We start from the raw sequence: 15,088 nt of genomic DNA on the forward strand, positions 1-15,088 counted from the left end.
CTGACATAGGTTTTTCATCACAAGTCTGGTGATGCAAGCTATCCCCAGTCTCTCAGATTTGGGGCCTTTGTTAAAACATTCTAATGTGCTTTTGTTTGCATCTTCACCTGGAATCAGCAATAAGGCTACTTTCCACTTACTGAACACTGAGGATTATATTGGAAATTTGAATGTTCAATTTGTGTGCTTGAAACATCTGGAAAGAAGGGTTATGTTATGCACAGGATCAAAATCTGTGGTTATCTAGGCTATACAAACTAGAGTTAAATAAATAATATTTGTACTATACTAATTAGTACTAATAATAGTTATGTGCAATTAATAATATGCTAATAGTAATGGAATACTATTACATGTAATGTAATAGTACTAATAGTAATAAATGCACAATACTTCTATTGATGGTTCTTATTTTCTGAAGATATTGAAGCAATATATTAAAAAAGTAAATATTATAGGATCTATTACTGCTAGAGTCTTAAGTGTACTTGTTCATTCGAAATTCGATTGAAAGTATATTTTTGAGAATTTCTACTTCAAATAAAATTGTGCAAAAATTATTTCTTGGTCACCTGTTTCAAATGATTAGGTAAGTAATCTTAATGGGAAAAAGCTGCAGTTGTTGAAAGTTGGTATAATCCTACTAGGAACTCTTGTGAATAATGGTATGATAAATGAGGAAAAGATTCCTCATTCTATTCATTTTTCATTAAAAAATATTCATATGTGGTTGTTTTGTTTTCACACTAATTTCAAGGTAGACAGATCTTTAGGACTCCATCTGTTTTAATGATTTTAAGTTGTGGAATTGTCATGTGGGACTACTGATGTCTCACACATACAACAGATATTTCACTTAACTTCTTTGCAAGGAAAAGAATGTAAAACATTTAACATCTGCTAAGGGTGGTTATACCTTTTGAGTTGTAAACTTAGTAGATTATGTTTTGATAAAAATTTTGCATTTGCCAAGTGAGGCTTTATTTTAATATACAGATTATCCTTGTGTTAGCAGTAGCCAGATAATGAAATGTAGATGGTGGTGTAGCATTGTTTATTTATGGAAGAAAGACAAGTTTGGTAGCGGAGAGATTTGATATGACAGAAATAAAAGGCATGCTGGTCCTGAAGTTCAAACTCTGGTTCATATCATTTATTGATGAACAAATCTAACTATACTATATATATATATATATATATATATATATATATATATATATTCATATGTGTGTGTATATATATATATATATATATATATATATATATATATATATATGGAATTAGTATAGTTAATGATTCTTTTCAGAATGAGGCTAATGTGAGACAAGAGGGATTTCTAAGGCTCTCTTTAGTGGGACTGAAGGTTTTATTTACTAGCTAAAACTCTGCAAATCTCCTCCTAGCACTGGCAATCCAGTATCAAGTTTTTTGAGCTGATTTTAATTAAAATTGATTTTAGACTCAATTTCACTTCATCTGAAGCTAAAACGATCTGTAGAAAGTAGCCTTTTATGTGTGAGAATAAAAGAAGAATTTTAAAAGAGTGTATGGTTATATGTGTGTGGTATGTGTGCATGTTTATATATGTATAATATATTCAAGAACCTTGAAATAAAGCCTGCCAAAAATATCATACGGCTTTTTTGTTACTGTAGTTCGTTTGAGCTCTAGCCAGAGAAACTTCAGCCAACTAAAGTCAGACTCTCGGAATCACCAGTATATACCTATGTGACCATGGACAAGTCAGTTAAACCCTTTGAGTCTCTATGTGCTCATCTGTAATCTGTTTGTTTGCTTGTTTGTTTTAAATTCCTACCACCAAAATATATGCTTTAGAAGGCATAAAGAAAAAGATTGCAAAAAAAAAAGATTGCAAATTTCACATGTTGTAGACTTATAGATAATATATGTAACATATATTAGATACTAGGTAAATACATAAATATATATCATAAATATATGTTATATATAAAGTGTTCCTATAGATCACCAGACAAACTCAGTATTAACATGGACAAAGGGTAGGCAAACATGACTCATAGAAGAAATGCAAATGACCAATAAGCATATGATATATGTTTAAGAAGAGAAATTAATATGTTACTTTTGTTCACCCTGAGCATTGGTAAAAGCTATTGGGATGTTGGTGTCACTCAGTGTTGGTAATGGAATAGGGAAGTGGGCATTGAGATATATTATTGGAAACGTTTTGGGTACTAATTTATAATTTCTAATTTTTAAATGTGTCCTGGGCAATCAGTCCAAATTTATAGAATTAATTATGGTATGGAAATATTTATACATTTGTTCTAACTCCAGCATTATAGGCTTTTTTTTATATTCACAAAACAATTGGAGAAGGGTTAAGTTATGATATATCTATCATTAGAATGGGATAGAGACATACATCTAGACATGGAAAGGTCTAAGACAGATTGCAAAATTGAAAAGAAATTATATGCTATATATACGTTGTGTGTGTGTGTGTGTGTGTGTGTGTGTGTGTGTGTATATATATATATATATATATATATATATAGAAGAGTGTGTCTGGAAGGATACACAGCAAACTCTTAACAGTTGTTAGCCCTGGGATACTGAGTTACTTACACTTTTTATTCCCCAAACTTCTAAATTGCTTTAACTTTATGGGGCTAAACTTTTAATAGTATTTTTAAACCAACAGAAGTTCTAAATTATCCCTGCCTACATCACAGCAATGTTAGGCTCTAAGGGAATCAGTGAGTGCAAAAATTACTTTTGAAGACTGCAACAACCACACAAAAAGTGTGTGCATGCATGCTCCTACTTCATCCTTAGTATCTGGACTTATGTTGAATATGCATCATATGTGATTTTGGGTGAGTTTAAAAAATAGCCCCATTTAACAAGTGGTTAATTTATCCTGCATGGCTCATTATTTATTGGATCTGTTGGTTTTGAATAAGGCTAAGTATTTCTCTTCTGGTAATCCCAGAGAATTAAAATGGGAAGGATGCTAGGAACAGGAGCTTTTTCACTCCCTCCATCTCTCATTCTCTCTCTTTCTCCGTGACTCTATTTCTTCCATTCTCCCTCTTTCTTCATCCCTCATTTTCATAAATTCTAAAAATAGTTTTATATAAATACTGGAAGCAAATTATAGTTTGACTTCCTCATAGTAATGTTAAGCTTTGTAATGTTTAAAATTGGTTAAATCAAGGCAACAAATTAAGCCCTGGCTGGCTGTCAATCTTACTATAATCTCTCACTTAATCAAAGACTCAAAATCTTTTGCCCATTTCATTTCTACTTTATCAGGTTCCCAACAGCCTCTGCACCAAAAGTGATGATATGCCCACTACTACTTTCCTCTTCTCTCTTCTACGAAATCCCGGGCATTTCTTGGTCCAACAACTTGAGAGGTCCTACCCCTCATTACTACTGTTTTCTGACAGGAGACCAACTGAGAAATCAGTTTAGGGGATTGAGACCAGCATTTAAACACAAGATTGAAAGTATCAGAGTGGGGGCGCCTGGGTGGCACAGCGGTTAAGCGTCTGCCTTGGGCTCAGGGCGTGATCCCGGCGTTATGGGATCGAGCCCCACATCAGGCTCCTCTGCTATGAGCCTGCTTCTTCCTCTCCCACTCCCCCTGCTTGTGTTCCCTCTCTCGCTGGCTGTCTCTATCTCTGTCGAATAAATAAATAAAATCTTAAAAGAAAAAAAAGGAAGTATCAGAGTGCACACAACACATAGTAAGAAAAATATCATTTATAAAGCTTTGGATTCAGATAGAGAGCCATCTCTGTCTCAGTTTCTCTCAGATGCTGGTAATTCTCTAAGCCTAGCAACTGTGCTTGCCGTAATTGACAGACATGACAAAACGTGTAAAACTCTGTAATCTATGTGACCCTTTTTCTTACTGCAGCCTCATATGGATCTTTTATGAGCCTTGGTCATCTTATATTTAAATACTGCCTATCCTGAAAGCTGCTTGACCTTCAGTCTTCCTGATTAATGTTTTTTAACTGCATTCAATGTGTCAGGGGAAAAGAGATCTTGCTTTTGGTTTCAACTTTCCTACTCCTTGCTCTTGGAGTCGTTGGCAGCAGGTCAATGAATTTCTCTGGACCTTGTTCCTCCATCTATAGAATGGATATAGTGATATCAGATTTTCTTAAAAGCTGGAGGAGTAACCCAGATCATGACTCCGTCGTTTCCAGATCTACCATTTATATATCTAAGACCATGTCATTCTGTTGCTCATAGCAACATCATAGGCTCGTTCATGTCCAGTGCTATGTAGAGAGCCAGTCTTTTTTTTTTTTTTTTTTTTTTTACTGTAGTACATCACGTACACCCACATCATCTGTCAGCTCTTATTGTAATATTTTACTTGGGCATTTGTCATTTGTCTTTCTCTCCATTTTAGGTTTACCTTTACATTTTATGAATTTTTAATATTTTAGCACTTATTGGACAATACAGGATGTTAGATTTTTAAGTATATATATTTAGAAAGATTTAATAGTAATCAAATGTGCACATATATGCACATGTAAAATCTATATTTTGGGGGACACCTGGGTGGCTCAGTCGGTTAAGCATCTGCCTTCGGCTCAGGTCATGATCCCAGGGTCCTGGGATTGAGCCCCAAGGTGGGCTTACTGCTCAGCCAGGGAGTCTGCTTCTCCCTCTCCCTCTTCTCTTCCCCCTGCCCATGCTCTCTCTCTCTCAAATAAAATAAAATCTTTTTAAAAAAATCTATATTTTTTTCAATGCTGTGGTATGACACCTCCTTGGAAATAATATGTTGTGATTTATCTCAGCTTTTACTTTTCCAGTTGCATAATATAAGTTGCAAATTATCTTATATTCCCAAGACATTTTTCGATATTCACCTGTTTTGAGATGAAGATCTCGGGAGACTTCATTTTAGAAACCTGAAACAAGAAGGCAAATTATACCAAGGTTCCACTCTTCATCCATCCATCCTCTACTGAGAGAGGAACTTACACAGTTACAAGAGCTATAGCAACACAGGGGAAATTAATTTTCACAGATTTTCAATTCAGGGACTCTACAAAATGAGAGCAAACTAAAGATGATGGATGACCACCAATGATTATGTTAATGCACACTGATATCATATACAGGATTTCTTTCCCATCAACATTTAGCATTTTCTACCACTGTATTAGCTATGAGGATTGGATGAGAAAAACTGTAATTTTTTTTTCTCTGTCGCACTTATCCCTCTTAGAAGATACATTACTTCACTTCATGTAGCCTTAACATTCACGTTGATGCTTGTAAATAAGAAATTTGAGGCAGCAGAAAAAGCCAGGCACACATTTTTCCTCTAATTGCTAGCCTATTTTCCAGAGTGGAGGCTTGTATTTCTTGTGATCATGGTACCTCATCCTCCCTCCCTCCCACCCCTGCTTTGTTTAATGTATTCCTGTGCTCACCTTCATCTCCATTAGGGGGCCCACAATCGGTTGAATACTGTGAGTTTTCAATGGAAATATAAAAGCCTGCATTATCTGAAATGTATAGTTCTCAGAGTAATCTGAACTAGACTATGTCTATAATAGGTTTTATCCTTTTGAGTGGAAGTAGCTGACACCATACTGTCACTTTGCAGTATCTATTTATAATTCTCTGTGCTGTAGTACCATGGGAAAGCTGTATTTTTTTCCTTCTCTCTAGAGTTTTCAGTGGTCATAGAGTCAAGACAGTTTCTGGTTAATTAGCAGCTGGTTTGTCCACGTCCCCAGAGGCTCCTTCAGTTCCAACCCAGCCACAAAAGTACAGCTTCAAACTAGAGAAGGTGACTTTGATGTGGGGCTAATATGATTCACAAGGGGCACATTTGGGGATTCAGCTACAGTATATGCCCCAGGCACCCAGACTAATGGCTGATTGAGTCCTCATATCCGAATTATTCTCCTAAACCAACACAACTCAATGGGAGCCCAGATTTGCTGATACAAATTCACTTTCACAGAAATGAGATAGAATCTCAGTAATCACTGACTAGCCAGGGATGGTAAAGTCCTACTTCACCTAAAATGGTTTATTGACTTGAGATTTTTTCTGAAAGAAACTCCTCTCATTGCATTTGATTATAAATTTTCACAGAGAAAAGATAAGTTACAGTTCATTAATTTTGTGTTCTAGGACATCAGGGAAATTTTTTTTTCGAGTTTTACTGAGGAATAATTGACGTACATCACTGAATAAGTTTAAGATGTACAGTGTGATGATTTGATTTACATATACAATGAAATGATCACCACAGTAGGTTTAGTTAACATCCATCAGCTCATATAGATAGAGTAAAAAGAACAGGAAAAAAAAAATTTCTCCTTGTGATGAGAACTCTTAGGATTTACTCTCTTGTAACAACTTTCCTATGTGTTGGGCAACAGTGTTACTTTTGTCATCCTGTTGTACATTATATCCCTAGTACTCACTTGTCTTCTAACTTGAAGGTTGTACCTTTTGACCACCTTCATATAATTCCCGCCCCCCACCCCCTACCTCTGATAACCACAAATCTGATATCTTTTCCATGAGTTTGGCAGTTTGATTGTTTATTAAGATTCCAAATTAAGTGAGATCATATAGTATTTGTCTTCCTGTGTCTGTCATTTCATTTAGCATAATAGTGGCTTCAAGGTCCATCCATGTTGTTGCAAATGGTAGGATTTCCTCATTTTTTGTGGCTGAATAATACTCCATGGTATGTATATACCACAACTTCTTTTTCCATTTATCCATTGATGGACACTTAGGTTTCCATGTTTTGGCTACTTCAATAATGCTGCTATGAGCATGGGGATACAGATATCTTTCCAAGTTGATGTTTTTGTTTCTTTGGGATATATTTTCAGAAGCGGAATTGCTGGATCATATGATAGTTCTGTGTTTTAATTTTTTGAGGAGACTTCATACTGTTTTTGGCTGTGTCAATTTAGAATCCCAGCAACACTGCACGACCCTTTTTCTCCACATCCACACCAGCATTTTTTATCTCTTGTCTTTTTGGTGTTAGCTATCCTAATAGATGTGACATGATATCTCAGTGTGGTTTTAATTTGCATTTCTCTAATGATTTGTGATGTTGAACATCTTTTTATGCACCAGTTGTTTGTTCGTATATTTTCTTTGGAGATATATGTTTAGGTCCTTTGCTCACTTTTTAATTGGATTTTTTGTTGTTGTTGTTCTGTTTTGTTTTTACTATCGACTTGTGTCAGTTCTTTACATATTTTGGATACTAACCCTTTATCGGATACATGATTTGCAAACTTTTTTTCCCCCTCATTCTGTAGGTTGTCTTTTCACTTTGTTGATAGTTTCTTATGCTGTACAGAAGCTTTTTAGTTTGCTATAATCCCACTTGTTTATTTTTGGTTTTGTCGCTTGTGCTTTAGGTGTGATTCCTAAAAATTCATTACCAAGACCCATGTCAAGGTGCTTTTTTTGCTGTTTTCTTCTAGGAGTTTCGTGGTTTCAGGTCTTATATTTAAGTCTTTAATCCATTTTGAGTTAACTTTTGTGAGTGGTGTGAGGGAGGAGTTTCAGTTTCATCCTTTTACATGTGAATATCTAATTTTCCCAGCACCACTTATTGAAAAGATTGTCTTTTCCCCCATTGAGAATTCTTGACTCCTTTGTCAAATATTAGTTGAATGTATATACATAGATTTATTTCTGGGCTCTCAATTGTTTTCCCTTGTTCTCTCTGTCTGTTTTTATACCACACTGTTTTAATTACTATAGTTTTATGATTTTGCTTGAAATCAGAAAGTGTGATGCTTTCTGCTTTGTTCTTCTTTTTTAGGATTTCTTTGGCTATTCAGGGACTTCTGTGGTTCCATATAAATTTTAGAACGTTTTTTTCTATTTCTGTAAAAAATGCCATAGAAATCTTGATAGGGATTGCATTGAACCTATAGATAGCTTTTGGTAGAATTGACATTTTAACAATATTAATCCTCCCAATCAGTGGACACTGGGTATCTTTCTATTTATTTGTGTCTTTTAAAAATTTCTTTTATCAATGTCTTACAGTTTTTAGAGTACAGATCTTTCACTTCCTTGGTTAAATTTATTCCTAAGTATTTTATTGTTTTTGATGTTATTGTAAATGAGATCGGTTTCTTCATATCCTTTTCACCCAAAATTTAGTTGTTGGTGTATAGAATTAGTTGTGATTTTTTTACGTTACTTTTGTATCCTGCAACTTTACTGAATTCATTGATTAGTTCTAATGGTTTTTTGTTGAATCATTAGGATTTTCTATATAAACAATCATGTCATCTGCAAATAGAGGCAATTTTACTTCTTCCTTTCTAATTTTGATACCTTTTGTTTCTTTTTCTTGCCTGATTGCTCCAGCTAGGACAGTTTTATGTTGAATAAGACTGGTGAGATTAGGGATCCTTGTCTTGTTTTTTATCTTTTTTATTTTCTTTAAATACACCTCTCGTCTTTTTTTTTTTAATTGAAATACAATTAACATACAGTGTTATGTTAGTTTCAGGTGTACAGTATAATGATTCTACAGTTCTGTACTTTGCTCATCAACATAAGTGTAGATCTTGTTCCTGATCTTAAAGGGAAAAAATTCAGCCTTTCACCATTGAGTATGGTATTAGCTACAGGCATATCATATTTCACTTTTATTATGTTGAGATATGTTACTTCTATGCCTATTTTTTTAAAAGTGTTTTTATCATGAATGGATGTTAAATTTTGTCAGATGCTCTTTCTGTGTCCATTGAAATGATTACATAATTATTTTCTTTCATTCTATTAATGTGACATATCACATTTATTAATTTGCATATGTTTGGATCATCTTTGCAGCCTGGTAAATCTCACTTGATTATGATCAATGATCCTGTAGTTTTCTTTTCTCATTGTGTCTATGAGTTTGGGAGAATTCCCTCCTCTTCAGTTTTTTTGTAATAGTTAGAGAAGGATTTGTGTTAATTCTTCTTTAAATGTTTAGTAAAATTTACCGGTGAAGCTATCTGGTGGTCCTGGGCTTTTCTTTGTTGGAAGATATTTGGTTACTGATTCAATCTCCTTATTAGCAATTGATCTATTCAGATTTTTTATTTCTTCCTGATTCAGTGTTGGTAAATTGTATGTTTCTAAGAATTGTTCCACTTCTCCTAGGTTGTCCAGTTTGTTGGCATGTAGTTCTTTGTATTAGCCTCTAACGATCCGTTGTACTTCTGTATCAATGGTATGTCTTCTTTTTCATTTATAATTTTGTTGATTTGGGTCCTTTCTCTCTTTTTTTGGTTAGTCTAGCTAAGGTTTTGTCAGTTTTGTTTATCTCTTCAAAGAATGAACTCGTAGTTTGGTTTGTCTTTTCTATTGTTTTTCTGTTCTCTATTTACTTCTGTTCTAACATTTCATATTTTCTTTTCTTCTGCTAACTTTGGTCTCAGTTTGTTCTTTTTCTACTTTCTTAAGCTGTGGAATTAGGTTAGTTGGGATCTTTCTTACTTATTAATGTAGGTGTTTATTCCTATGAACATCCCTCTTGGACTGCTTTTACTGCATCTCACAAGTTCTGGTATGTTGTGTTTCCATTTTCATTTGTCTCAAGAAAGTTTTTTATTAGGGGAAATTATTTAGAAATTTAATGTAACTGTATTTTCTCTGACAGAAAATTAAACTGAGAAGACCAACTGAAGAAGTCTCACCTTCCTAATAAAACCAGATTGAAAACTAGTTATGGTACAGGGAACACATAGATATACATCAAAGAAGGGAATGGAGTTAAATAAATAGGAAATAAGCACTAGTGTTATCATTGAGGATAATTTTTTAAAAGTCTTGGCTTTTCAGGTGCTAGTTATGGTTAATTTTTAAAAACACGTTATTTTTAAAAAAATATTTATTTATTTAAGTAATCTTCACACCCAACGTGGAGCTCAAACCCATGATCCTAAGATCAAGAATTGCATGCTCCTCTGACTGAGCCAGCCAGGCACCCCAAAAACATGTTATTTTTACATAATAGTCATGGGCTTTCAAGATTATGTGTGTTTGTGTGTGTGTGTATTTAAAACCAGTGTTTAACATTTGTGTTAATTAGCAGAGCATCATCCTTTGTGTATAAAATAGAATTCTCAACCTAGATATGCTTTGGATGACACTAGAACCCAGTTTGCATTTATATGCACACACATGAACATATACATGCAAATACCATGATTTGTGGATATATGCATGTATCTATCCAGCAAGAGGAGAAAAAAAAAAAAGCTTCATTCAGGCTCTTGTAGCTACTAATGAGGATGGTGATTTATTATCAACAGCAGCAATGAACTAAGTCTCTGAGTAGATGCCTCAGTGTATATTTTCTACATACTGAGTGGCATATCTTCTAACTAAAAGAAGAAAACTAGATCACTGTATTTTATCCTCTGAACACTGTATATTTCATACTTATTTTAATATTTAAATTGCTATTTTCAAATGTATTCATTTTTTAAGGATATGTAATGAGATGATGGTATCATAAATATAATGGAGTCTGGTTATTGGACTTTGCCATAACATCTTTTTTCCTTGAAGGTTAATAGTTCTTCAAACTGTTCCCATGCCCAAAAGAGGAACTAGTGAATAAATAAAATAGTGTCAACTGTGATGTTAAGATAGATGTTTGGCACCAAAATATAACTCTTGAATGATAATGCTATTCTGTTGTCATTTTTCAAAAAGTGGGGATTTGCTGACCCCTCTTCTTGTTCATTATCATCAAATACCATTTATAATCTTTGTCATAACATGACTTTCATCCATTTAATTCGTATGTACTAAGAATTATCTTTCTCATCTCTTTCATTTAATGACTTCATTTCTGTAGAATATGTGAGCAATGTAAGATTCAGGGCTGGAAATGTTAGCCGTATATGAATTTCTCAAATTACTCAAGAGCTTAATAATTTTATGACCTGAGAAGGTCAGGCCTAGTTGCCAATATATATATTATAGGAAGCAAGAGGTTGCATTCACCATATCAATGATTCAAGAATTCAGAGCCGCAGAAAAATAAATTTTGCATTTTCTTAAGACAGTAATCATATCATGGCAACAGATTATGTACTTAATCAAATGTAATCAGCTTTCACTTATCATAGAAGGTAAAATTAGCTTAAGTCACAACTTTAAGTAATAATGTAAATTCAATTACAATTGAGTTCCTTTAACTTTTTTGGTGAATGCTTCGTTTTCCACTGGAATATATTTTGAATGAATTGGGTAATTTGTTCATATATTTACATTATGTTCTATATGATGGTCTTAATTGACTATACATATTGAGAAGTTGCCCATTTTCTGCAGACTGCATAATTGTTACTTGTGATGGTATACGTAATGCCAAAATATATAGGACTAGATGACTCCTGCAATTGTGCTTTAAATTGCACATGCCATCCTTGAAAAAGAAAGTACCTGTGATAATATGAGCTGATGTTCACAGAGCTTTCTGAGCCTTTTTTTAAAGGACATTTTAACCTAATACTATTCATCCGTGCCAGCAATTGTTTTTCTGTGTGTTATAACGAGGCCTATCTGTTCTTAAATGCCTGGAGGCAAGCTGTTTACGGATGATTAGAAACGAAGGCATTATTTTGAAACTTCAGCTCTTCTGAATCAAATACTCCTTTTACGCATGGATAGTTAAATGGGTGAAAAGATAGTTGACAGCAATATTTGGAAATATCCTGAAAATGGTTTGACCTTTTCATTAGGTGCTGAAAATTAAAGCAGAGAATAAAAAGAAGGTTTTAATTTAACCTTTTGAATAAAAACCTGCTCATAAGTCAGACACATCTTGGATATGTGCATGAGCTACTGATGGCATAGAGGCTCATTTGCTCCTTAAAGAGTAAAATTTGAGCACAAGGAAAGAAAACCTTTCTCTGGAACAAGTAAGCTCTATTTAAAAAGTGTAGGTCTCTATTTAAAGAGTAGGACTGGCAAGGGCCTCTGTCATCTGGCCAGCCAAGAGGATAATATGCAGAGACATTTAAATTCAGTGGGACAAACACTACCCTTTGTTGGCTCCCACACTCTCAGACACATACACAGAGCTTCCACTAAAGTTAGAGAACTGTATCTAATTTGGAATTCAGAAGATTGCCAAAAATAAATAGTTTATTGTTATATTCAGATTTTATTCATGGTTTTCTAGGTTGTTGTACATGACATCACTGCTCTGAAGCCAGCCATTCATCAGCATTGGTCACTATTCTTTCATATGCTGAGGTGGGGAGTAGGTTTAATAAAGAAATAAAAAGAATGTGTTTAGTATAAATTGGACAAGGCTTGAAAAAAGAAACAGGTTAGAGGTACATTTTGGAGTCAAATCTTCTCCTTTAATCTGGTCTCCATTTAAACTGTATTTTAATATATTATGAGTAAATTAAAAAAAAAAACAACTAAAACTCCCTCTTTGCCTCTACTTCCACTTCTTCTAGAAAGCATTTAATAATACGGTTTTTTCGAACTTTTTGCTCTGCATTTACAAATGTGCCTCTGTGTGTGTGTGTGTGTGTGTGTGTGTGTGTGTGTGTGTGATATGCATAGTTTTCTGCAAGATGCTTTTTAAAAATTCTACGAAATATTAAAGGCAGCCTCATATGTAGAAAACTGTAATGTTCTCAATTTAATAGTTGCATCTTATCCATGCGATTAACCTTTCTCCTAATACTGAGTATTAAGTCTGTCTTCAGTTATTCTCTATTTCAGAAAAATTGCCTCGATGAATATTTGTGTACATATTAACTGGTGAATGTTTGTGACCGTGTGAGTTTTACATTTCTCTCAAAAGTTCTCTCAAAAGTTACATTTGTCTCAAAATATTTAAATAAATGTTGAATTTCCATGTTGATAGATTCTTTCTTACAACCCTAAAAATAATATAGGATTATTGGTGTATTTAAAATAATGACAATGTTTATTGACCCTCGTATATCTATGGCATCATTGACCTTTCAAAAAATCCCAATGTAGATATGAGTCAGTGGTATGAAAATAAAAATAGGAGAGAGTTTATAATGATTAACGATGAAATATATTGACACCTAAAATAACCTTTATGTGAAGATATGCTTCATGTTATTTATTTTAATATTCTTATATTTCACAGAAACATTTATATACCCCTTGTCAAAATTGTGGTCTGTAATGTAACTTTGTTGTGTTTTTTTTTTTTTTTACTGGATTCTTGTTTTTAGAAGTAAAAATAAATACTAATAATGTTATGCTATTTATAAAACAGAAGACACTAAGACGTTGAACTTGAGGTGCCTGGGTGGCTTAGTTGGTTATGCATCTGACTCTTGATTTTGGCTCAGGTTATGATCTCAGGGTCAGGGGATTGAGCCCTGTGTTGGGTTCTATACTCAGTGCAGAGTTTGCTTAATTTCTTTCTCTCTTCCCCTCCCCCTGCTCATTCTCTCTATCTCTCTCAAATAAATAAATCTTTAAAAAAAGTGTTGAACATAACCATTGTAGAACCATTTGTGTTATTAGTCCTTTTAGGGGAAAAACAGAAATAGAGTTATGTCCACCACTTCTTTTATTCATTTGTAGCCTAGAATTTCAATTACATTAGAGTAATGATCTTAGCCATGAAAATTTAAAATACAAAGTTGGTGTTGTTTTCATGAATAGGAGAAATGTTTTTATTTGTAGAGCTTGTAAACTGTAATTTACTATCCAAACTAAATATTGTAGCAAGAACTTTATTATTAATCACCATGTGCATCTAGGAAGACTACCATAAATTTTATGCAATTCACAAGTTTGATTTCTTAAGAGTCTCTATTGGCTCCTATTGTGTACATATTTCTAGTACAATATAAATCTGGAAGAACACAAGTAGAGCATGTCCAAATGAGAGTAATGAAATTGCACAGGGTCTTGAAATCATGTCATAGAAAAAACTGTAGGAGGATCTGGAGGTATTTGTCTCATGAAAAAGAAACAATCATAATAGTTATAAACTATTTCAAGAGCGTTCATATGGAAAATAAGCTAAATTTATTCTGTATAGTTACGTAAAACAAAACTTAGACTGTTGAGTAGATATTAAAAAGGAAACAAATTTCACTTGTAGTCTAATCCTTATGGATATTTTCTGCTTATACAAATAATGAATATTTATTGTACAAATGAAAGTACTAAATTAAAAGTGTCACTTTTGATTCTGCCATCAAGAAATAGTTTAGTGTATTTTCTTACAAGATTTTTTATACGTACCACTGTATTCAAGTTATTTGAGTGTTCATTGTTAGATTTCCACCAGCTATTAGGCTGGGAAAAAAAAGGAAGATACTATTTCATGGCAAATTGGGTATTTATAAAACTCACTTCCACTCAAATATTCTTACTTAACATTTCCTTTTTTATAAATTCATCCTTTTGGTCATTTTCCTTCTTGGTCAGTGTTCTCTTAATATTTGGATACAATTTGGAAAGGACTCTTTCCAAAAATATAAAATATAAAAAAATATAATGCAATTATGGTGCAAAATTTGGAAAAGATGCAGGATTTTATTAACTTGCAGAGATGATGTTGGAAAAAAGTTTGAACAAAAAAGCTCCTGCAATTTTGGTAGAATTTGACCTGCTGATAGTGCAGTAAGAGGGAACCAACAAGATTTGCGGTGTGGTTGATGCATAAAAATAAATTTGAGGGGCAGGAAGAATAATTTGTATGTCAGAGGAGTAAGAAAACACTTGGGAAAATTTAAAAAGTCCTAGAACATTTTGGCAAAGCTGAAGACTGTGTTATGGAACTCACCATTTTGCTGATACAGTTAAACTCAAACAGTTTATATTTAATCTGAATGTGTTCATACCCTACAACCCAGCATTAGGCCTTTAGATACATACCCAATAGAAATGTGTGCAACAAGATGTGTTTACCAAAAATACATGTACAGAATGTTTATAACAGTTCTATTAATAATCACCCAGAAGTGGAAACAAAACAATGTTCTTCAAAATTAGAATGGGTAAATTGTGATATATGCATATAATGGGACATCATATGGCAATG

At 33.5% G+C, this 15,088-nt stretch overlaps 1 protein-coding gene and 1 long non-coding RNA gene across 14 annotated transcripts in view; one reads left to right on the forward strand and one right to left on the reverse strand.

Annotated features, from left to right (window-relative positions):
* HDAC9 (histone deacetylase 9) overlaps nt 1–15,088 on the forward strand; it is a 906,012-nt gene that overhangs the window by 322,636 nt on the left and 568,288 nt on the right. The window lies entirely within an intron of this gene.
* LOC123001457 (uncharacterized) overlaps nt 1–15,088 on the reverse strand; it is a 31,913-nt gene that overhangs the window by 7,580 nt on the left and 9,245 nt on the right. The window contains exon 2 of the long non-coding RNA XR_006410367.3: nt 4,884–4,925. This is a non-coding gene — a long non-coding RNA (uncharacterized LOC123001457). The remainder of the gene's footprint in view (nt 1–4,883; nt 4,926–15,088) is intronic.

The sequence above is a fragment of the Ursus arctos genome, unplaced genomic scaffold, assembly GCF_023065955.2.
Source record: "Ursus arctos isolate Adak ecotype North America unplaced genomic scaffold, UrsArc2.0 scaffold_3, whole genome shotgun sequence".
NCBI classification, from domain to species: Eukaryota; Metazoa; Chordata; class Mammalia; order Carnivora; family Ursidae; genus Ursus; species Ursus arctos.